The sequence below is a fragment of the Centrocercus urophasianus genome, unplaced genomic scaffold (genome assembly GCF_019232065.1).
Source record: "Centrocercus urophasianus isolate 14NV4802_14NV808 unplaced genomic scaffold, USGS_Curo_1.0 seq_15, whole genome shotgun sequence".
Classification (NCBI taxonomy): domain Eukaryota; kingdom Metazoa; phylum Chordata; class Aves; order Galliformes; family Phasianidae; genus Centrocercus; species Centrocercus urophasianus.
In genome coordinates this window covers 7,593,760-7,619,802 of record NW_024884697.1, presented here as the reverse complement: position 1 = coordinate 7,619,802, position 26,043 = coordinate 7,593,760, and the positions used below count along the sequence as shown (strand labels likewise).

General features: G+C 37.0%; 1 protein-coding gene across 1 annotated transcript in view; it reads right to left on the bottom strand.

The window, feature by feature from the left end:
* The window catches only part of SEMA3A (semaphorin 3A), a 327,247-nt gene that overhangs the window by 223,741 nt on the left and 77,463 nt on the right, over positions 1–26,043 (bottom strand). The window contains exon 2 of the mRNA XM_042816191.1: positions 18,886–18,956. The gene's annotated coding sequence lies outside the window, so the exon portion shown is untranslated. The remainder of the gene's footprint in view (positions 1–18,885; positions 18,957–26,043) is intronic.

Sequence of the window (26,043 nt, the reverse complement as noted above, 5' to 3'; positions counted from 1 at the left end):
CCCTTTCAGTCTGTCATAAAAAAAAAAGTAAAATCAGGATACTAATATGGAAGTGTTTCCTGAATGATTCACTTGTCCCCTTTGACTTCTTCCTCAAAGAATGTGCAGGAAGTCAATGAGGAACAGGGATGATTTCACTTGTTCTAACCGGGTGGGATCCACTCACCCTGTAGCTGCAAAACATCCGAGAGGGATTGTCAAAGTCCTTAAAAAAATGCCAATGTTAGCAAGACAGAAATTGCAGGCAGAGCCACCTGTGCGTCTGCTGAGCCCAGCTGTACACTGCCTGCTGCAGAAGACTCAGATGTACATGCTAGACTTCTGCTTGAGACAAGCTGGGAAAGAAGAGGAAGACTGCAAAATGCAGATTGAGTCAGATCCACAGAAGGCAAGAATCTTTCACCACTATTTCTTAAATTCAGACTGTTCTGCATAGGTACGGAATATTAGGCTCTCTGAAAGAGATTAATATTGCCCTAAATTAATTCAGTGAAAGCTATGTGTGAACTAAAGGTGCCTAGCAACTCAAGTATACTGGGATGCTTCATCGGGAGTGTGCCCTTTCTGAACCACATTCTTAGCTCAGCCAGGCAAAGACTGGAAAAATAATGAAGATGCTTAACAGCACAACTGATCTCCCATTTCCATTAGAAAAAAACCACCAACATTAACCCCCCAACTTCTAAGTGTTTAAAAGTTTTATGGTATGGTTTTACGGTCATTTCCCTTTAAGCATAGCAACATGTTCTTACAAAGCAGGTTTTATGTGTTTAGAAAAAACTCAGGCACAATGCAGTCACAGAAAACAAAAGCAAAACATATCCATCCTGTAGGAAACTCTATAACACCAAACTCCTATAGAAAGACTCACATTTTATTTGCTAGGCACATAGCACTGCATGATAAAACTAAATTCCGATGCTACTCCCAATTACAAAGAAAAGTCCCTGCAGCTTCACTTCAATTGGAACTGAATATTGTTTTTAACAGTATATACTTTTTTTCCTTTTGTCCAGCTTTTCAATACCTCTGTATTACAAATATCAATAACTGAAAAAACTTGAAAATATGCTAGGCCTTTAATATACAAGCAAAGTTTACTCTCAGAGCAATGCATATAGCAATATCCTTGAGTTACATGCATTTGGCATGTAACCTAAATCCACAGATCTTGACCATTTTTTATAGCTGTGAATGGTCTACTGGCTCCTTTCACTTCGAGCATAAGTGCTAACCCTAGTGTCCTGGCTTAATTCCTGTTTACATAATAATTTCATGCTTATTTGAATTCTCCAAGAGTTTCTAACTGGAGAAGCCATTCTTCAGTTCTGGTTCTTCATTTTCTGATCCAACAGTATCCTTAAAATTAGAAGACATTCTACTTTGGACCTATTCTTCATTTACTTTCTACTTTCATTTGCATAATGAAGGAAATAGTCTACAGTTACATACATTTGTAGAGACATAAATATGCATTCATCTATTTGTACTGGTTACTCGGATATTTGAATAGACACAAACTCTTAGGGTCCTGGGACAGCATTTTATAATGGATTGTGTAATGTGAAAAGCAGAAAAAGAACAAAACCTGGCAGGTTTTAATTAAGTGACATAAGATGTCTATGGCAGAAGTGGGAGCTTAAATCAGGTCTCAGGGTTTTAGCTTTTGGTATGATATAATTTATTTCCCTGAAGAAATGTCATGTAATACAATTAAGACTGCATAATAAAAATATAGACATATAGAATGTAATGAAGACTATATAATACAAAAAAGAAATACAATAATATAATCCCATATTTTGAAAATTTCTGTGCAAAATAAAGGACTAACAGTATCACTGGGTAGGAGTCAAATTAATATTGTGACTGCCATCTGATGAGCTGGTGTTGCTGAGAACTTGCCCAACAGGGATAAAATAGGTGTTCCAACCATTGCTCTCTTTCTTTCCTACAGCTTCCCATTTCCACTTCACCCTGCTAAGTATAAGGCTAAAGTTGTCATAGCTGAGTAAGAGGCAAATTCACAGCATTAACAAAGGCTCTCTCTCTGTATTTAAACCGCAGAGGGGTGTGCTTAACTTCTACCATTTGAACTGATTTCCATATATTTCATCACTCCTCTTATTCACATTTTGGTGTTGTAATAACTCAGCAATATGTGCCTGTGGCTTTCATTAGAGAGAGCAGCACTTACATTTCGACAAGTCTCTCTCTCCATTCAATTACTTTGCAAATATTTTGGCAGAGGGCAAGTGAGCAGGGATGGACTATTTGTTAGAACACGGGACAGGCATTTTGAAAAAGCTGTGGCTTGCTGGTCTTTCTGTCATATAGACTTACCTTATTCCTGTTGTTTACTTATATAAAACTGCAATAATGTTTCATGAACTCAGAAGAGCATAGTATCATTCATTGTTTGCAAGCTGCTTGGAGATTTTGGGCTAAAAGATACTCTAAAGGTGCAAAGGAGTTAACTGAGGAGTTAGCTACAGGACAACTCACACTCATGGAATCTGAAGATGGAATCTGAAGCTGTAAAAAACACACTCAGCCCCAAAGATCCTAAAATCCCTCCAAAAAAAGTAGAGATAAAACATCAGAAGAAGATAAAACTTGTAATTCCCATTTTATGGAATGTGAACAGAAACAAGCAGCTTAATGTATGTATTTGTTTCTGTATACACAGAGAAAGACCAGCGGAGGCAGGGATGTGAAGATAGATGTCCAGAACCTCAATTTAAGTGCTTCACATGGAGAGTATTCTTTACAGTCTCCCCACTGTCCTACCATGTATAATTACTGATTTTACTGATGTTAGAAAGGTAAGAAACAGTCCTTCAAAAACCTATATCAAGCTTGTGAATTAAATGCAGAAGCACGTGCTATGTTTTATCACCTTCCTGCTTATTTGTTTATTTTTCACACAGAGCTCATATAACTCTTTGGTTTTGATAGTACTTTTTATTATGAAGGTTTCTTAAGGTAGCAGAAGTGGCTGAAAGCACGGTATGCTGAGGAAGTGCTCAGCCGTGGCCCACTGGTTAGTGTCAAAAGGCCAGCATCTGGTACCATTCTCCTGATACTCAATTGCTTCTTTCTTTCAGCTCTTTTCAGACGAAGGTACAACTTGAGAAGTGCATTTTGTGTTATAAAAAACCCTAATAGAATGGCAGCTTTATGTGCATAAATCTGTTCTCACTGCCAACACCACAGCTTAGCCAAATAGCAACTGCAGCCACAATACCAGGAGGCCAAAGTTTTCTCTGACTAAATCTGTCACCTCATCTCGTGCAACTAGCTGCCTGCAGGACTGAATATGACCTTAAATTTCATTCTTCCATTGTACACAAGCTACAGAGAAAATTACTAAATGCTGATTTATCGTGCTATGTAGATTTTCTCAATTTTCTTTCTTTATACTCAACAGAGATATGCATATTCCTTTAAATATTAAGGAAAAGAAAACAAACAAACAAAAACAATGAGGGAGCTAAGGTTAACTGTCAGCAAATCTATATAGAATTAAACTGTCACAATTTACTCATCTGAACAAAGAGAATTTCATTTTGATTTTAGTCAAATATAAAACATTCTCAAATTAAAACCAAATGAAATCATCTCTATAGTCAAATTGAGACTCTACCAAGGCAGACAGCATCAAGTGCTAGTTCACACAATGGAGTCAGTCCTCTTTCTTCAGTGCATTTGCCAATGTTTATGTTTTTTTTATAACCAGGAGAAAATCAAAGCCATGTGGATACCCACAGGGAAAACAGCAGGTCTCAGGATGTTGGCAGGGCAAAATTTGTGATTCTCCCATGGCATACTCTTTTTTGTCAACTTTAAGTTATATTTCTGTGTTAATTTTTTTTATGTTCTAAAGACATTGGGGCTGGAAACAAATTTTCTTATTGTTTTTATAGAATTGTAGAGCAGTCATTCCCAGGTGGAAGTCCTATAAAGAAAAGCTTTATTTTAATCCATAAGCTTCAACCTAATATATAACCTCTCAATTCTTCTAAGGCATGGGCTAACACAGCAGGTGTTTCAAGTTCCTGGGAGATGCATTAAAGAGACAAATTTAAACCATTCATGATTAATAAAAATGTCTTTTTTTTTTTTTTTTTTTTTTTTCATTTTGAAGGGGAGGAGAATATGAAATTACAGGGACCATACTATAGCCTTTAAAATATAAATAACCCTCATAACACCTGTGTATAGGGAGACAAAGCAATATTCTAGAGTGTGTTTAATAGAACAAGGCCAAAAACCCCACCCTACACCATTAAATGGCATATTGAATTGTAAGTGCATAGCAGTCATAATTTTTAAAACGTGGGACCCAAAATAATGAAGAAACAGCCAATAACATGAAAAATCACCTGAAGGTTTGAATTCAAAGGTCTTATTAAAAATACCAAATCTACCTTTTAAAGGACCTGTGCAATTGCATATATCACAATGTAGCATGCAGGGCACACAAGGAAAGCATATGCTGTAAAGGCCCAAACAACCTACAGCAGTACATATGCATAAAACACAGCAGGTTCTTAAGCTCATGAATGCATAAATATCCGGAAGAGGGAGCCTGAAGGTAGTCCGCAAGACACCATTATGGACTGGTCTTGCTTTGTAAAACTTGCCTGTCTTGCAATTTGTCAGCAGAGGACTTGAGCAGATCAAGAATTAACGGGAAAGGTTACACATTAAGCCTTGTTGGCATAGGGCTGTGAACAAATCCATTGGACTGTGCAATATGAATTCTGCCTTTGCTAGGTATTACATCTTTTCCTTCAAACAAAAAACATGATCACTTTTGTACTCCAGTCCCATAGACTTGTGTTAACTATTACATAAGTCTATATAAATAGTTACATCAGGCATTGAGAAGAAAGGGATCTTTTGTCCATTTGATTGAATGAAAAAAAATATGATCTGGACAGAAAGATATTAAATATTAAATGCATCTTCTAAGTTAACAGAAGAGTTAATTGGGATTCCAGAATTTGTTCATGTCAGTGCCACTGTATAAACAATTTGAAGTTCATCAGGCTGTATTAAGTGCGCTTAGACTGAATTCTTGGAGTGGTAAATCTATTCATTGTATACATGATAGGATGCTGACTTAATTAGTAGGTATATACTGACATCGAGTTACTCAGATGCTAATATATAAACCTTTTGACTGATTCGTGGTTAAGCCTACTGGGAGGAGGAGACTGTTCTAGATTCCTGGAAATCCCTTATGAATCAGTGGGTGATTATTTGGTATCTTGCTTTCTCATCACACATAGTCTAGTGGCAATCCTATCTGCCAGTAAGAGAATTAACAATGGTGAGTCACTATTTACAGAGTGAGTGCAGTTACCCAAGGAGACCAGGACAGAGGAGATCTGTAACTGGTTTAAAGACATTTAATAACCAATACACATTTCTCATGAACACCTGAGATCCAACAGTATCCAGATCTCCGAGTCATTCTTACCGTTTGCTTTCAGTGTTAGGGACGCTTTCTTCGCTGATAATTTTGACATGAATAAAGACACTATTTACGTCCCAGATGTCTTAAATAGCTGTAGATTTATTTGAGAATATAAGACTAAATACAGGGAAATAAGTTATGGTTCATAATATGCATAGTGGATTTAAAATGTTCTCTAAAGCAGCTCTCAGAAAAACGCAAATACAAAGGCTTAAATACAAAGCAAACAAATATATATGCTCACAGAGAAAGAAGAACATATGAAAAAATCTTGGGGATTCTCTAGCTATCTGAAATTGTATTTCACTGTAAATATTTCCATGTGCTTATGAAGCTGAAACAATTGTATGCACACAGTCTTGATGCTGATCAATCGATCCATGTCTGGACAGAGATAAGAGATGAATGGCATCCCTCAGAGATCAGTGCTGGGACTGATACTCTTTAATATCCTCATCAACAACACTGACAGTGGGATTGAGTGCACCCTCAGCAAGTTTGTGGATGACACCAAGCTGTGAAGTGCATCTGATACACCCAAGGGATGGAATGCCATCCAGAGAAACCCAGACATGCTTAAGAAGTGGGTCCAGAAGGATATTGATCATAAGGATCAATAAATCCAAGTGCAAAGTCCTGCACAGGGGTTGAGGCAAATTCTGCTACCAATAACAAACTCGAGGATAAGGGACTGAGCACAGTCCTGCCAAAAGTACTGGTGGATGGGAAGCTGGATATAAGCCAGAAGTGCATCCTCACAGCCCAAAAGAACAACCATTTCCTGGGCTGCATCAAAAGAAGTATCCTATCCCTCCTCTGCTCTGGTGAGGCCTCACCTGGAGTACTGCATCCAGATGAGGAGCCCTCAGTACAGGATAGACCTGAACCTGTTGGAGTGAGTCCAGAGAAGGCTAAGATGATCCAAGATGATCCAAGAAATGAAGCACCTCTCCTATGAGGACAGGCTGAGAGAGCTGGTGCTGTTCACCCTGGAGAAGAGAGGTATGACATGACCTGATAGCAACCTTTCAGTATCACAAGAGGAGCTACAGAAAAGAAGGGGACAGACTCCTTAGCAGGGTCAGTGGTGTTAGGACAAGGGGAAATATTTTCAAGCTTAAAGTGGGTAGATTTAGTTTTGAGATGAAGAAAAAAATATTTTACAGTGAGGGTGTTGAAGCACTGGAACAGGTTGCCCAGAGATGTGGTTGATGTCCCATCTCTGGAGACTTTCAAGGCTAAGATGGATGGGGCTCTGAGCAACTCGATCTAGTTGTGGATGTCCTGTTGCAGGAGAGTTGGACCAAATGACCTTTAAAAGTTCCTTCCAACTCTAAGGATTTTGATTCCCTGTTTGACATGACAAGGCACAACAAATGAAAAGCATAAAAGCCCCAGAGCAACGTAAAGTCTCAGACTATAGAATAGATCAGGAAGCAGAATTACATCTTCAGGAAAGTTCACTAGTGGGAGTGTACTGCAAAGCAGACCCAGGAATGACAAGTGATGTGTTCTCATTCCTTCCATAGTATCTCAGATGATAAATCTTGATCTCTTTTCTCAAGCAAGGAGAAGCTTAATTAAATGACCCATCCTCTTGACATCAGTTGATACTCATTTGCAGTTAAAATGGCAAAGGTGTCAATCTGATTTACAGAATGACATGGACACAATTCTTCAAGAACATTTGAGAAAGGAGACACTCAGACTGGCTTGAATTCCTTCATGTCATGTACCATATCTAGTACACTTGGAGTTGGTCAGATCCTAGGCTTGTTTTTTTTCTTTTCTTTCCTATCTTCTATACATCCACAAGACCAGAAGTGAAATGGAAACACCACAGACCATATTTAGGTGCTATAAATCAGAGTAGTTTTATATACCTCAATGGAGTTAAGTCAGCTTACACAAACTTGGTAACTCCACTTCTGCTTTACAAAAGGGCTTGGGGAGCACATGGATTTAATTCTACATTCTGATTTGAGGATCTGTCTCCAGTACATATGACAGCAGTCTTGATAAGTTAAAGGCTTTGTGAGTCGTGGTTAGTTATAGATCAAATATGCCAAAGCCTCCTTGCCTAGAGGGAAGCATGAGAAAGGCCATGGATACAATGCCTGCCTGGCTGTAGAGCATAATAAAGCCTCAGCTGGGACATGGATGCTCACACTCAAACATTGCTGATGGCTTCATTTTGCGAGATGTCAGCACAGTACTCAAGGATGTGTGACTTCACAAAAGAACACAGTGTTTCTCATCTGCTAATACATTTTGTATCAAAAAGGCACAAGAAGTTCCTTCCACTTAATTTGCCAGGAAGTCTTTGGAGTACGTTTCTTTCATTCCTTGCATGAAAAAATAAAAATAAAAATCAGGCACACTGAAAAACTGAATCAGGAAATAATAGAGTACAAAGGTTTATTTTTAGGTTTAGAAGAATTTGCTTTATCATCACACCATCCATGTCACTGAGGGAGCTATAGAATGGGTGAATTTGGAGAGTTTAACCAACACTTTATCTAAAAATAATTTTCCTCAATAGTCTCAATACTTTCTATTGGCTTTTTTTTTTTTTTTTTTTTTTTTTTGGACTGTTTCATAGCAAAATATAACCATGAATTGCATATGCCCTATGCGTAGAGCATGAAATCTAGTTACTTATCTTCTTCAATTTTCAGTCAAATTTTGGTTTTAAATTTAAATTGTTATTGCAGATTGGTAAAAATAGGTGATTATCATGATTTATCTTTACAGTTTAGAAATATCTGCTTGTTACAAGTCCTTGTCAGGAAAAAACAAAGAAAAAAACCCAGCTTTTTTGGACTTCCATGTTATGCTTTCAAATTGTTGACATTTTCATATTACAATCAATATCCATTTTGAAAGTTTATTTTCTGTATCTAAATAAAAACAAAACTTGCAAAAATCAGAATTTATTTAAATGAAATACTATAGGCTTATCCAAATACCCTTGTTATCCAAATGAATAACATATGAAATTCTAATATATTAGCCCAAAGCTTTTGCTCAAACCTAGAGTAGAAAATGATATCAAGTCTTAACTCTTGCTGCAAGAAAACCATATTACTCCAGCCTTATCGTGCCAAAACACTTATCTGAACCATGCACCTGAGTTGATCTAGACCACAAGTTGTTGTTTCTGTTCACTGGTGGCAAGAAATACATTCAGTCTCACATCTAAGCTTCTATGCCAACTAACATTGTATTTATTGAAAGCAATTATAGAATCATAGAATCTTTAAGGTTGAAAAAGATCATTAAGACCATCTAGTCCAATCGTTAACTCATCACCAGCATGCTCACTAACTATATTCATCAGTGCCAAATCTACACATTTCTTGAACACCTCCAGGGACAGTGACTCCCAGTACATCACCACTCTTTCAGAGAAGAAATTTTTCCTAACATCCAACCTGAATTGGTGGTAAATGTCTGAGCATCTTGAATCAGGTGGCAGCCACCCATTAGCTGCTTGGCCAACAACCTGATGTTGCAGATTTCAGACTCTGTCACCCATCCCCATCACTGTGCCTGCTGAAAGGACCCGCAGCAGACTAGCCTTGGGGCCCAGCTGGTTCTTAACCTATAAGGTTTGAAAGCAAATGGGGACCCAACATGTCTAGATGGGCTGTAATCCTAAATTTCAAGAAAAAAAGTGGATCAGAAGAGGTGCTGGAGTGATGTCAAGGTTTCTGTGGGAAAAAAAATGAAACCTGGAGACAGTGTAGGAAAAAAGGTTTTGCTCCTAGTATGTGCACACAGGGCCCAAAAACTTGACCAGAATCAGTGAATGGCAAGAGCTCCTGTGTTAATCTATGCTATGCGGCTAAAGACTTCTGTATTCACAGAGCAGATTTGTCATTTTTCTGCTGCTACAGAGGCTTTTTAAGTAACCCTTCACTCTTCCTGCCACTGATTTTATCTTGAGAAACTCATTCTCAAGAGAAGTGAAAACAGTTTCACCCAGTCAGATTCCCTTGAATTGTTTATTCCTAGAGGCAAAATAATCAACTAGCAACACCTGCTAAAAGTGAGCATGGAGCAGAGGAAACCCAGCAGGGAAACTTGCAGCCACAGCTGCCACAGGAGCATGCCCACTGCCTAATGGCACGTGAGGTCATCATCGATCTCAGTCAGTTTATGAGCTCTGTTACAAAATTGAATTGTTTGCTACTGGAGTCCGTGGAGCAGAAATTGTTACTTCTAAGCTAATTCATTTTCAAATTACCTTCCAGTTGTGACTGATGACCTCACTGCAAATCAGTTTACCTAATTGAGAACACTCACTAAATGGAGGAGGAATCAATCTTTTTTTTTTTTTTTTTTTTTTTTTTTCTTCCTTCCCCCTCCAGACCACTTTCAGCTTCCCTTCATGTTGTTCCAACTAGGAAAATAAATTTTATGAAAAAGCTAAGACTGCTTATTACCCACTCCTATTTAGAGGACAAGAATGGTAATGGGATAAATCAATGACTTTCTGTGAATCACTGACAATGTAGCTGATGATGTATGCTCATTTTTGGTCCAAATTTCCTAAACTATTACTCAGCATATCTGCTGGAACATGATACAGGCATTTCCAATAAAAGATTTATGGTCACTGCACATAATTATAGGAAGTTTTGATTGTCAACTGAAAAAAAAGAAAGATAAATCTTAGCAAGAGAATGGACAGAAGAGGTGGTAGAAAGGGACGATTTTATGTCTTTACAATTTTAAAAAATAGATAGCAGAAGCAATCATAAGTTTCCTAATAAATCCATTCTCGATAACTTTCATTATAAGAGGTAGAAATAATTCTTAAGTCCACAGAAAATTATACTTAATACCTTATGCAAGAGTGTTTCAGACTAAGGAGTAGAAAAAGGCACTCAAAGCAATAGATAAAGATAAATCCTATTTTAGAACAACCTACATAGATTTACATCAAAGTATGGGGATCTTGGCTAAGATGGATCAGTATTTCAGTTTGAACCCTCTTTAAATTTGGTAGCATTGAGAAAACAGATGTATTCATATATATTGTATATGGTGCGACAAAGTATATAGAAATGTGCAGAAAAAATTAAGTCTTATCTGAGAATCACGGAAACTTCTCTATTTTTTAATTGCATTAGGAAGCAAGTAAAATTAAGAAGTGTTACTAAAGGAACAAAACCAACCAACCAAACAAAAAAGCCCTACAACACTGTATTGGTAAAAGAATCATTAAAAATAAAAAGATAAAAAATCATACTATCCGTGCTTTTCTTCAAAGCAGTCAACATAAACTAGGCAACTAGGAGGTTCATCCCACATTAACACAAATAGAATGCAATGAAAGAAAGATCTCTGTGCAGCTGAGTAAGGGACAGCCCAGATTGCCATTATGCTGTGTCAGCTTGCTTAGAAGCAAATCTGCATTTCCTCTTGGAGAGATACAGCTGTACTTTATTTATTTATTTTTTTTTCTATAACAAAAAAAGCCAATATGTCTCTAAATGTGATTATCATAACCACATATAACTTGTTGTACAACTGTGTTCAGCTTCATAGATAGGGCAGAAAGCCAGAAAATGTGGTGAACATATCCTCTTCCCCAACCTCTTGACCTACTGGTGTGATGTTTATCTTCATGCTGACATTCCTCAAAATCTATATTTCCCCCTTGAATCAAGCTACCATATATTGAGAACGGAATAGCAAACTAATTTTCTCTGTGCATTTTAGAAACATTTTTTCTTTGCATAAATTGCCTTACTTTTCCTTTCCTTTGTAACCTCTCTCTGTGTCATGTCCCCGTGTCATTTCTGACTGCACAACCCCTTGCAACCAGTCTTGGTTACATGTAAAAATAATCCCAAAGAAACATTGTGTCTTGTGGTTTCAAATGTCAGTTTTACTATGTCCCTGAAATTTAAACATGAATGACATGCTGACCTTTGAAGTAGCATTGTCCTGGGACATAGCTGCGATTTTCTATTAGAGTGAGGTTTGCCTTTAACAGAAGAGGAATGTTCAGATGGACTGATTGGTACTTGGCCCCCGGCTAGGCTAAAAGTATAGCCTTCCTCTCTCTTAGGCCTAATTCCTAGCACAGGAATGCAGATTCAAAAGGAAACAATAGAGAGATAAATCTAGCAGTCCTTCTCAGCAACTTTAATTTTAAGTTATAAATCGAAGCACATATTTCTTCCTTCAGATATTTTATCCACTTTTACTTATGCCTTATCTGTGATTAAAATATGCTACACTATCCTGAAATTTATGTTAAATGATTTTTCTTTTTTTAATATATACTTCTTTTTTTTTTTTTCCTTGGGGGAAATGTTTTATGAAAGTTCTAAAGTAATAGGATAAGGTAAAGCTTATTTTCTTAAGAGTTCCCTAATCAGTATTAGAATGCAACTCAGATTCCAAAATTGTTGGCCCCCTACTGAAGCAAATAGAAGTGCTGGGGGAAAAATGCACTAGTGACCTCAGAGCAATTTTTAATATTTGCAAGTGTTGCTTCCAAGTACTGAAGTTTTGAAGCAGCGTCAAGTTATTTTAGTATGATATCTGGGGATGCACTCTATTCTTTATTTATCTAATAGGGGTTTTTCCTTTAGTGAATGTCATAAAGTGAAAGAAGCTATTTGAATTTAACAATTATAAGACTTACTAGAGACCAAACCCATGAAACCAAACTCATTTGCTATTAAGATTACTCCATGTTGCTGTCATTTTCCCATCTCATTTCAAGGAGCTTCAGAAATGGGAATCTGAAAGTTTTCTTGTAAATTTAGCTTTCAGATAGGACCTCCAACAGAGTGACCAAATGTGGTAGATGAATGATCAGAAAGTAGGAGGATATCATCAGGGCTGCTTCCCACCAAGCACAAACGACTATGGTGATGCACAACAACAAAGTGATCCAAACTTTTAAAAGCATTTCTTGTTATAATTTCTCTTCTTCCATTTTTCAAATCCTATCCAAAGCAAAAAAAAAAACCACAAAAAACAAAAACAAACAAACAAACAAAACAAACAAAAAACAAAAAAACAAACAAAAAACAAAAAAAAACACAAAAAACAAACAAACAAAAAACAAACAAACAAAAAACAAACAAACAAAAACAAACAAACAAACAAAAAACAAAAAACAAACAAAAAAACAAAAAACAAACAAAAAACAAAAAACAAACAAAAAAACAAAAAACAAACAAAAAAACAAAACTTCATAGGCTTAAAGCTGCAGTCCAGACGTGACCTAAACAAACAGAGATACAGAAAACAGGAAAACTCCCAAAACTCAGCTACACAAGGAGAAAAGCAATGAAGAGAAAAAAGAAGAAATGAAGGATCTCTGGTTCAGTCCCCCCAGGATCATCCTCATTCTAAAGCTGTTGCACAATTACACTCTTGATGAGACAGCACATAAAGGAGGGATGTGGTTACTTTTGCAAATACCCATTTGAAAATCAGAAAAGTGAATATAATATATTGAAGGGAAAGGGAAAATTAGTGCTGCTCACTAACCAGAATAAGTCATCCTCTACATTTCTCAAATACAGTATTTTTCTCCTTTTCTCATCTTTCAATTTTTTTTTTCAGTTTATATCAGCTTATAAAAGACTCAGCATAGATAAGAATGTACTTGCACAATGTGCAAACACCAGCAGATATTTGACAGTATTTTATAACCCAAATATAATGCATCAAAATTTTCTACACAAATAGCAGAAACTTCAGAAACAGATGTTACTGACTCTTCAGTGTAAGAAAAGCATTCAGTTGCCAGTATTTTTGTACAACCTCTAGTTTGGGGAGCTGGTATGATCAGTTTGGTGAAAGAATGTTTCTCTCCTCAATACCAAGTAAACAGAAACTTCATTTAAAAAAAAAAAGAAGCTAAAGTCCATTGACAAAAGCAAACTTCATTTCAAGTAACCCATCACTGAATACAACATGCCTGCTCATCCAGACACTATATCATGCAGGAAAATGATTCTGTGACACTTTTCTCAAAACCTCAGTGCTCTCCAGAACAGGTTTTCCCTGCCTGCCCACACACTCTGTAGGAGAATAGATAATGAGGAACAGAACATTTTAAATGGAAGAGTAAAACTGCTACTTTCCCAAATGTATGTATAATAACCTCTGTTATAAGATTCAGTTGTAAGGATCTGGATTTTCAAATTAAAATTTTAAAACAAAAAAGTACTTTACTCTTTTCAATCATCATAGATGATATAATGTTACCATAGATTACATCTACTGTTAAAGCTTTTATTCTCTTACAGTCAAGTGTAATAAAATGAAAAAAAATAAGACCTGTTCTAATTTCTGTATAAGTTTTCTGTTAGAACCAAAATGATATCTGCCTGAAGTTCAGCCTGAACTTCAAAGTTAGGCTTATCTGTGTCAGAAACTACAAGAAAGGTATGAAGATTCTTTTCCCCAATAGGTATTACCTGAATATTGATAGATTTTATAATTACATTATGATTATATATTTCATCTGTCTGGAGTACAAGATAAAGAAATTTATCTGAAAAATACCTGGTCTTCATATTCTAACATTTCTAAAATGAGAAATAATCTATTACAGCTATCTATATAGGACAGTACTAGCATGCAGTGAAAAGGTACTGCTTAGTACAGGTTTTAAAAAAATAGAATTACTGGAATTCAACATCCATCTCTTAAAAGTGCCTGAGAGTATGTTTAATATTGAATTAAATAATGGAGAAATATGTACATTTTATTTACTTTTTTTCAATGAATTATCATTAATATACAAAAAAATACAATAAAATACAGAGAGCAGAATGAGAAACACAGTGTCTACTATGTTGCTGTCATGACAGACATTTTAATTGGCTCACAAGCGTAAGAGGACTGCAGTATGTTTAGACTTAATTTCCACATGTACAATACAGTCACTACAGCAAGTCTTTTTTTCTACATCTGGGAATTAGTTTATAGCATTGCAACTGTTGCTCATCTGGTCCTCTGCTGTCTTTGCTATGAACATGCATCATGACAGAGGAACTGTGGCTGAACAAAACAGCTAGCAGATATTATTGTAGTCCCACTAGGTATACTAGCTGAGAACATATCTCTGTGAGCAGAGAGCAGCCCAAACAAATTTGTTTAAGTCTACAGCTAAATAAAATAAGAATTGCAAAGTATGAATGTTTCTTATGTAGAGAAGAATAAAGCAGTAGGGAAAAGGGACACGAGGTACAAGAACACATGCAAACAATATTTCCAGATGCCCTTGCTCAAGGACTGCTGTTTTGCAATGCAGCTGTCAGGGCACAGTAAAGGCCATCTACATTACTGCTGGTTGGGACTTCTCCATGTTCTTTTTCTATCTAAAGATTACAATTTATTAGAACACACACAAATATATATATTTGTTCCTGTGAAAACTATTAATTTTCAAGAACACTCTTGTTTGAACCTTTTTGCAGATAAAACCATCACAGAGTATTCCAAATCAGTACAACAAACTTGACTGAACTTTTGCTTAGACAAAATATGAGAGCATAGAATTTATGCATTTATGGTCAACTGATAATAATTTGTATAATTTTGAACAACCACCAGACAGGCTGTAACCTCTCCAAGGATACAGAGCACAGAGAGCACCATCCTTGAAGATGCTTCACAGACAGGACTGACTTTCCTCACCTTCTTTTTGTTCTGTTTATCAAGAAAAAAAAAAAAAAAAAAAAAAAAAAAGCAGTCTCCTATATCCCTTGAGATGCTGAGTCATCCTTTATAGAAACTTCATTCTTTCTCTCAACCAAGCAGCCAGACCCTAGCCCAATATGTGAGTATTCTCACAAAACTTGCAGTCGCAACAAAAGCAAAGAAGAGACTGATTTTACCTAAGACACAAGAATAAAACATTTTGTTTTGATTTTAAATTACAGGTGGGTTTCATAACTGCTGATTTATTCCAGCGCACTGGCATCGCATCAGTATTACTATGATAATAAGGAAGCTTTTTCTTTTTTTCTTTCCCTATCCTATTTTTAACTCAATACAATTTAACATGATGTAGAAAATAAAACAGACTTCCAACCCCTGAAATCTTTCTGAAACCAGAGTTCTAGTTCCCCAGCCAGCCCTCACCCACATGGAGGCCAAATGCTTTTGTCATATTATTAATTCAGTCTTCACAAGAAATTGTGGTTCTCTTGTTAGAGGAACTCTGCTATGAAATGCAGTGCCAGGAAATCTGACAAGTGCCCTCCCTCCTAGTACGATATTTTGGAGAGGAAGCACAGAACAGAAGGCAGACTGTGGGCTTAGAGGGATGGTTTGCATAACGCATTTCTCTGTGGTGTGGTTGGAAAGAGGAGAAAGCTAGAACATTTCAACAAAGTTTCTGTCTCTTGTAGCTTATAAAGGACAAGGACAAACAACAAAAATAGACAAACTCACGTCCTCACTTCCCTGACTTCTACTGTCTTGAAGCAAAGTCTACCTGCAAATTCTAGTAGATCATACACTATGGACAGTGTTGAGGGACATATATAGGAAAAGTTTGGGGGATACAATAAAAGCAAATTTTTAATGAGTGTTCAGTTTCATACATTGTTTTAAACCGTATTCAAATATATTAATGGATTATCTTTAATATTTCTTTCAGCTTTCAGATAAGTACATCAGTTGTCATATGGCTACTGTGAACACAAGCATCAGCTCTTGGGAAGATGATTGAAGCCCTAATAAATTTGAAACCGGTTTCAATTAGTACACAGGAAATTTACTTTGTGAGCCATGACTTCTTTTATTAGTGCCCTGGAGGGCAATTTAGATTGGGGAAATAAATAAATAAATAAATAAAATCAGGAGATCATTGTTTGCCAAAAAAAGAAAACAGATACTTAGCCTTCATCCATAGTCTGAAGACTAAAATATTACTGAATATAAAAAGAATATTTATACATTGAGGTCAAGCATAGATTCAGGGTGCTGGAAATGACATCCATCCCTTCCTGAAGCATGTTGTTAGCATGGAAGTTTGCCACTTGCTGTTTTTATTTCTAAATGAACCCTGAGTAAAATCCTTATTTTACATTTCTAATAGGTACGATTAAAACATGGGAACAGGTGCTCAAGAAAGCTGGAGTCTCTATATTTACAATTCAGTCTCCTGAATTTTCCACTGGATTACATCATACACATTTTCTATTTTCCTTCTCTTACTGCTCGTATTCTCAGCTAGCTAGGAAGAAAAAATAAGTTGCATCAAAGGCATAGGATACAGAGAAATAGGTAAAGAATCTTGCCAATGCAAAATCTCTTCTAATAATATGCACAGCAAGATGAGCTTTTATGATCACCAAATTTTTTTCTGCCAACTGTCTGGTCAGTAAGGTGAAAAGCATGACACACTAAATGAAACAACTCTTAATATTTCTTTCCCTAAAATAAACAAGCATCAACTACACAAGTGTTCTTTGTGTGTTAACCTGTCTTGACCTCATTCACCTCAATAAGGGCCTCTTGCCGCGCGGTCTATAATTTTTCAATATTTTTTAATCATAGCCACGCCAGTGTCTTTCACACTTCAGCAAGTTCCTTCAAATGATGCCAACCTCAGTTAGATTCAGCAGCAGCAGACCATAGCTTGAACAGCAAGGGCTAAATTGCCATAACTATTTCTTGGCTGTGCAAAGGAGCGAGAAGTCTCTCCTTTTTTACCCCCACACCATGACTAATGGTAGGGGAAAAGGATAGAAATATGACAAGATCCTGGTGCACCTTCAGTAAGGGAAAAAATCCTCAAAAAAGGAGCTGAAGTGCTTCAGGTTTTTCATCCAAGCATTTACGGAAGGCTGCAACTCCAAATAAATATGCATATAATCTACCTTTAGGTTTCATTTGCACAGTGAGTGCACTGCAATTAGGTAAAAGAGGCTGCTCTAGAAAATATTTCGGAGTATCTAAATAAAACCATTACTCAGAGCCTACCTTTGTGAGAAGAACTTTTAGGAATAGTGATTACAAGTACTTCAAAATTCATACAAGTAGAAATTACCACATAATTGGCCATCATTCCTCTAACAATGGGAACATTAAAAATTCCAGAGGTACTCAGTAACGAATCTCTGGGTATGTGCAGGTTTTGTGAGTGTATTAAAAGTCTTTCCCATTTGAAGTTTCCATCATCAAAGTTTTTGCTTCTCACATTAATCACTGGGGCAATATCTGAGGTTTTTATACCGGAACCTATTTCAGACATGCAAGTATCCATTAAAGAGCTAAGCTCGATAGGGCAAACTCTTCAAAATATTTGATTCCTCTGAACAGAAAAACTACCAGGCACAAAAACAGCTTTTTCACTGTGACAGCAGTTATAATCCAGAGCTATCTTATTGCTCTGTCACATATCCTGGCCATATCCTGACCACGAGGCAGGAGTATCACAATAATGAAATAACTTACAGGAAAGAGGGACAGTGACTTTTCACAGAATCACAGAATTGTAGGGGTTGGAAGGGACCTCCAGAGATCATCGAGTCCAACCCCCCTGCCAAAGCAGGTTCCCTACAGCAGGTCGCACAGGTAGGCATCCAGGCAGGTCTTGAACATCTCCAGAGAAGGAGACTCCACCACCTCCCTGGGCAGCCTGTTCCAGTGCTCCGTCACCTCACCGTAAAGAAGTTCTTGCGCACATTTGTGCAGAACTTCCTATGCTGCAGTTTCCAGCCGTTTCCCCTCGTCCTGTCTCCACTCACCACTGAAAACAGTCTGGCCTCGCCATTCTGCCCCCCACACCTTAGATATTTATAGACCTGGATCAGGTCCCCTCTCAGTCTCCTTTTCACAAGGCTGAACAGACCCAGTTCACTCAGCCTTTCCTCATAGGAGAGATGCTCCAGGCCCTTCACCATCTTCGTGGCCCTCCGCTGGACTCTTTCCAAGAGATCCTTGTCTATTTTGTACTGGGGAGCCCAGAACTGGACACAGTACTCCAGATGAGGTCTTACCAGGGCAGAGTAGAGGGGGAGGATCACCTCCTTCGACCTGCTGGACATGCTCTTTTTAATGCACCCCAGTAAGCCATTGGCCTGGTCCATCAATTGAAATTCTCCAAAGAAAAACAACATATGCAAAGACAATCCTGACCTGCTAGTTCTGACCCCGATAAGCAAGCATGACATTATCAGGTCATGAACGGGATCAGAACTGTAGAGTACAGGACTGATTGCACCTACACTTTTATATATGGTGTCCATCAAATCAGCTACATTTTGATAGCAAGTTAATCAACACTAACATTAAAAACCTGTGACCAAATTTCAACACAGAATGCATGAAATTTAATTATGTTTAAAACAAACAAAAAAAACAACAAAACCCATCCATATTAAAAATAATAATATTAATCTTACCTCACACAACAAGAAGTGTTTAAATGTCAGAGTAAATTTGTCCACTTTGGTTGATGCCTCCTTTGATACTCCTAAGGGAAATTTCAAATTTGAAAAATAGAATTAATTTACAGATAAAACATAAATATTTGCCTACACAATTTAAAAATAAATGAGAACATAATCAAGTACCAGAGCATAGCTTTAAGGTATTCAAAGCCTTGACTATATAACAACGAACATTCTAAATTCAGTATGATTTGGGAAAGTGCATGGCAGGAGGCTTGTGATGAAACACAGTTGTATTGCTCTTGTATAAAATATCAGTCTTTTTTGCTATAATGAAACAAAGTCATCTCAGTTTGCAAATGCAGTTTGTTAAGGTTGCTCATTAATAGAAAAAAGAAAAAGGCTCTCCACATGCATCAATTTTATTGGAATGAAGTTACAACTCTTTATAAAGGCAATCCTAGCCATAAGACACTGAACCAAATTCATTTCAATTTTTGAAACATTATAGCATGGTTTTCCTTTAGCCCACTCAGTTAATCTTGCACAGGGAAAGGAGAAGGAGGGCAGAAATGGCTACGTGGATGGGGGCCGTGTAATATGAATAACACACAGCACAGGTGTGGAATATTGCATGTATAACTGTATGGCAAAAAGCAGCAAGTAAAAGCACATGCCAAGGAACCTGATCTGACATTAGCTAGAGTGCTGTAACACAGATGTCAGGTTGTCTATGCCTAGGAGCTAAACAGAACTATGCTTGCTTCGGCCTCACAGGTATACTCAGATGCAGATGTGGGCATTCACAAAGCCTAATGCAGCCAAGGAACATTAATTAGAAAGTTAAGTTCATGGTGAAGTAGCTCAGAGCACCTAACTTTAAACTTCAGCTCCAAAAGAACCTCACTCCCTTCACTGGATAAACTAAGATAATTCACTTTCCTACACTAACTTCAGACTGTGTGAATTCACCCTTCTCCATCTACCACACTCTTTTTGTTTTTAACTCTCCATTTTCTTTTCCTGAAAAGTTGCTAGGAAACTATTTAAGTCTTTATACAATTCATTGAGGAGAACCTAAATGGACCTTCCAGGCACCAGTGCATAATTTCTGCTGGCAGTATAACCAACTTACCACTGTCTGATGTATATCACATGAGTACAGCCATCCTGGACTGCACTGTCCTGCACTGGGACCTTGAGAGCACTCTGCATCAAGGTGTGCTAAAGAGTGAAGGGGTTGGAGAGATAAAGAGAAAAAGCTGTGTACAGACTTTTTATTGCTCTCTGTATGGAATTCATCCTTGAAAAATGAAGTCCAAATGGAACTAAAACCCGTTTTGGTCTATAATTGGTTCATTTTACCAAACATCTTAAATTGAAAATCTCTGAAACTCAAGTTAACACTTGACAGTTAACACTTAAATTTCTTATGTCAGATGCTAAGGGATCCTACAGATTTAGAGGATACATTTCATGTTTCTATACATTCTTGCACAATGCCTAACATTCCTTGGCAAATCAGTTAGTAACATTCCGACCTAAAATTATGCTACATCGTGCTTGCTACGTATGAGTACAGCTAAGGTAAAGAAACAAGTTTCTATATTTGAATCATGACTTAGAATTCTATTGAAGTGTTCAGTCCTTGTAAATGTAATTGATGCAGGATGAACTATGCTAAGTCATTTTTCAAAATAAGAAAGAGGTAAATGAGATTAAAAGCTTCTTTTCTTATAGAAAGATACTACAAAGCATTTGCTGAAACATAGTCTAGTACTTAGTTTTAAAGAGATGCCAGACAAAACCCCATTCAGTGGAAGAAACCAGTGTCTTGAACCCACCCACATCACCTGTTAAACAGAAGCCACCATGCACAATTAAAGTAATTAATTCTCATGAAAATCTGAACAAAACACAGGGAAGTAGTTGGAAAGCATTTTCATCATTTCAGTGGAAGCAAGACCCAAACTAGGTACAAACCTACTGAATCTAATCATCATGTCTGCAAAGGCTGACATAAAACATAATAAAAGCAGAGATAAAATTAATAAGAAATACCTCTACAGATTCTGTGTTTTCTTAATCCTAAACAATTATTCAGAAAGATAACAAAGTGTTCTAAGTATATCAAACAGGCTTAAGGTTCCAACGAGTCCGAAATCACTATACAAGCCCTGTGAATATCCTGCTAGGCCAGTACTCTCTGGACAGTAAATAAAATTAATAAAATTGAGTTTAGAACACTAGATCTAAAGTTTCTCTATTTCTTGTAATGTTTATTCATATCATTAACCATAGGCAATAATACACAACAGCTGAAGAAACTATCTTCTTCTTAGTCATAAAAAAAGAAGTAATATTAAAATATCGTTATCATTATATTTCTGTTAAATATCTATCAGCACTTACCCGAGATACAGCAACAGCTGTATTTCTGCAGTTTTGTCATCTGGACAGAACAGCATTCAGCATCTGTCACAAAGTTTCTAATTAAAATTGTGTTAAGGAGGTTAAGCTTTTTAGGATCAGACATGGAAAAGATCCAGAACTGATTTCTAAGCTATAAAAACATAAATTAAATGAATTAATGTCAAATTGGGTTTTTTTGTTTGTTTATGTAAACTAACTTTCTAGCATCAGAGCAAATAAACTGGGAAAAGAGGGAGAAAATAAATAAATAAAAGGCTTTGAGATTCTCAAGAGGGGCATCAGAAGTTTAAGCACCCAGAATTATTAATCTCTTCTGAAATTCCTACTGCAGGTGCAAGAGTTTTTTTTCTTATGCACATGAAGCCCATTCCAAAACTTTGCAGTCACATGTAGAATGACCACTGATTTAAAATGTTTTTGTTGGTCTGTGTCCTTAAGCAAGAAGATATGTGTACCTTTTTCAAACATTTTCCTCAAGCAAAGGTTTTATGGTTTAGAATAACTTGAAGACCACCTGACTGACTAAAAAACTCACCCACATGCATATATATGCTAACTTTTCCTACTCATAGGTTCCTCATTGCTCATTCTTGTAGACTACTTCTGTTACCTCAGAACCAATCACAGAAGCCAAACTACCTCCTTATGTTTTCTTTTTACAGCTGAGGTTTCTCAGGTCTTCATAGGTACCATTTGACCCCTTTCCAGCTGGCTCTGATAACTGAACATGGGCAGCTGAGTCCAGAACTACCTTCTTGCTCCCTGAAAAACTGCTATTGAAAGGTACTGACCACCTTGTTAAATGTTCTATGAATAAAACAAAGTAGGAAAATCTGCTCATTTTATTATTTCTTACAAGAAAAATGAAAGGAAGGGTGAAGACAGGGACTGTTTGTGGATATTACTGCATTTGCTTCAAAGTCCAATTTAGAAATAAAATCTTGAACAATGAGCTTTTGTAGCCTCATGGAAATTTTAAATTAAGCAGATATTCACATATACTTTACAACATTTGGTTTGTCTGTAGAAAGTTCTATGATGTAAATTCTATGTTCTATGATGAAGCAAATGAAGTGTTAGTTTGGGAGGCTATTAGTTGGTCCTACACAGACTTGAAACGAATTCAGATTCAACAACTCTTCATGCATCCAAATTTAAAGCTTTTTTTTTTTTTTAATACACCATGCACATTATGTGTCATGTACAATACATGATTAAAAAAAAAGTCATAATAATAAGGTAAGAAAAGATCCCATGAATGCACACTGTCTGAACTGCTAAGCTTAAGAGGACAGAGGATTGGAAGGAGGACTTATATCTCCTTAGGGTAAAGATGTCCATATCCATGCGTAAGAGATTGTTCTTTTATGTCATTTTCTCAAAACTTGCTGGGGACACAGATGAACAAGTCCAAGCAAGTCCTGGGCAAGGGTTGTGAAATCCTTTGTCTGAAGGACACAGATGGATAAGGCCAGGGGCAACGAGAGAGAGAGATAAGCTGCAGATTAATGGCCAGGAAGCAGTCTCTTGTGTGGGCTTATCTCAAGGAAGATGGCCATCTCAGGAGGTTCTGCATATGACTCTTACCCAAGCATCCAGGAATGCTGTGATGGTAGAAGAAGAAGGATAAAAAGGGGATCTACAACCATGAAGTTTATGTTTTTTGGCAACAGATTTCTCGTGAAAAAGAAGAGGTTTCTTACATGAGAAGCCTCACAACCTGCCTCTCTTCTTCCTGGACTTGCTCTGTGCTCTACCTGCATGCTGAAGAAGAACAAAGGTGTCTGCCATCAGATTCCTCACTACGGAATTCCTGCATGCTGAAGATGAACAAATGTGTCTGCCATCAGATTCCTCACTACGGAATTCCTGCATGCTGACGGGCTGTCCTGGGCCTGAAACCTGAGTCCTGCTGCTTCCTCCTGGACTGGCTCTGCAACTTCTTCCTGCTACCTGCTTGCTGCCCAAGGCCGGCCACGCTGCTGCTGCTCTCCCCCTGTGCTTTTGCCCGAACCTTTGAAATAGCGTGCAACGGGACCGCTGCTGGATCTTGGTGGTGACTATCCCCGCTTTATGCATTTCTTGCTTCTTTCCTATTGCCCTCCTTCCCTTCCCCATCACCCTAACTCATAACAGTCACCATCCTTCTCTTCCCTGTCTCCCTGATTACGGTTTATAATAAACCGGTTGGACCAACATTTGAACCGTTGTTTCTTAATCTCACACCAGGTATACATATATTTAAAAGAACCTCCTCTCCCTCCTATAAATTGGAGCAAGACACCATGCCACCAGCTGGGAGTGGCTTTCTGAGCTGATATGGAGAAGTGAGAGAAGGAAGACTTATCTGTTTGTGGCTTGGGCAGGTGCTCTTGACAAAAGCAGAGAGCAAACACAGAAAGCAGCAGAAAAGGCGGTAGTTCCAGGTAACCTAGGAACCCCAATATTGACTGGGGAAAGATACAGTGGGTGGGGAGAAGATTTCAAATGATCTTATTTAATTTCCTTCACTGAAGATCTCTGAGCTTGCTCTGGTCTGGGTCATGAGGTTTTGGAAATTATTATTTTTTAATCACCATTCTAAGAAATCGTTTAGACAGGTTCATCCCAAAACTCTGTCTTACTGGAGTCCTATCATAGCATCTCATCAAATATACGAAGCTAGATATATGAATGAATAAATTTTCAGGAAGATATTTGACATTGACATTAAATGTCAATATTTCCATAAGTAGTCCCAAGTGGTAATGTTTGGCCTTGCCCCATCACTAGGGCTGTTTGTCACAAAGCCTTGAGATAGGTGGAAGCAGGATTTGAATGCTATGTCAAACGCATTTTTGCGTTCAGCAGAGATAAATGTTGTCCTAGGCATAATAATTTTATGAGCAATACAATCTGAGAGAACAATATCCTTTTAGTGGCTATGGTATAAGTGGTATAAGTTATTGTAAATATATTTTTTATTACCTAAATCATTTCCAAAGTAGCATTTGTGAAAATGCAGCTTTTCAAAATTAGGCTCACAGACAGGCAAAGCTTCTGCTTGTGTTTGGATAAAGTACATGCAATTCTCATAAATAGGATTAAATTGTCTCCAGTTGTCACTAACATTCTCAGAAGCTATATTAAACTGATTATTGTGTGTGTGTGCGCATGAACTTTTGAAACACCACCAGCAGAGAAAGAGAGTAGAGACATTTCACTTTCTTTGAAATTAGTGATGAAAATGAACACAGGAATTTTCAGAACTGGCCTTATTAATGAAAGCCTTTACTGTCTGGTATGTATAAGGGCAAACATATTATTTGCAATTAAAAACAGCTTTAGAAAAGTGATGGGGAAAGCCTAATGGGTGGTTTCTAGGGATAAAAAAAAACCCAAACAAACAAACAAACAGATTTTTACATTCTGGCTGAATTCAAAGGTACGCAATGGCTACCTTTGGGGACCAAAGGTCTGAGAGCAAGATGCCATGTTTGAGTCCAATGAGGCCTTTATTTTATACTCTTCATGTTGTTGTGGGGAAATACTAAAAGTTTCCCAAACCCACTCCAAGGTGAACATAATTAGTTTTGCTCCCTATACTGTCCGAAACAGGACTACAACGATAATGGAGAATAATTGAGATTCTTGTATCAGCAGAAACTAAACTGACTGTAATGGGGTTTTGAAATTTCTTTTGTCCTTGAGCAGAGGTCTCCAATATATTTGATATTAAATCATTCTGGCATTAGCAGCATTATACTTGATCATTTTAGTACTTTGCAATATCTGGTATCCTTCATCTGATCCATATTTTTAAACTCTTTGCCTTATACTTTCTATTGTCTATGAGCTGTTGTTTTGACTATATTGTTCCTAAACAGATATTTATTAATGTATTATTTATTTATTAAACCATTTTAGTAGGTTTTAAGATGGCAAGATTAAGTTTTCAGATATGTGGAAGAGAAATTGTGCCATACATAACACATTCATCTTGTTATCCAAGTATTCACTTCACTCTGAATACCCCGGCAAATAATGGAATTTGGAGGAAGAAAAACAGTAAAAAACTTCTGCTAGTGCATAATACAGATTTTAACAGAATAGATAGTAGTTTCTGACCAGGTATCTTCAATAAATCCTATTTAAGTCTTTTAAAATTTGTTTTATTCCATTATTAGTATTCTGATTTGATCTCTTTTGGTTTATGCCTTCAAAATAAAATTGTGTGGAGTAGCTACGTTTCTTCTGTATGCAAATTGCTTATGACATTTCTGATTACCCTGTGATAAATCTTCCAGGATGAATTACAGAGATGCAGTAGCAGATAAAATTGTAGTTTAACATAATGTAATGCTGAGGTATTTGACTTGTAGCAAAAGCAATGAATGAATCCATCCCCCTTTGCCTCCTATTCTTGTTAAACTTCCTCCAGTCTCATCTAGACATTGCATAAACGTCTCTGCATAATTTTGGCATGACTGTAAAATTACTAATAGAGTACTCTGTTCTCACTGTTGCAAGACCTTCCTTTTTATTAGTAAGTCAGTTTTCCTGCAGATAGGTGTCACAGGACATGCAATTTCCTTATGAAAAGGTCATTAAATGTGACAAATACATAAGCACAGTTTGCTTCCTCCCCAAGGCAGGGATTCAGAAATTTTACAGGAGTCTCTTATGCAATAATCCTCAGCAGCTAGTTTGACAGGTCCAGCCAGCATTAGTGGCATAACTGGATTTGGTGAGATATAC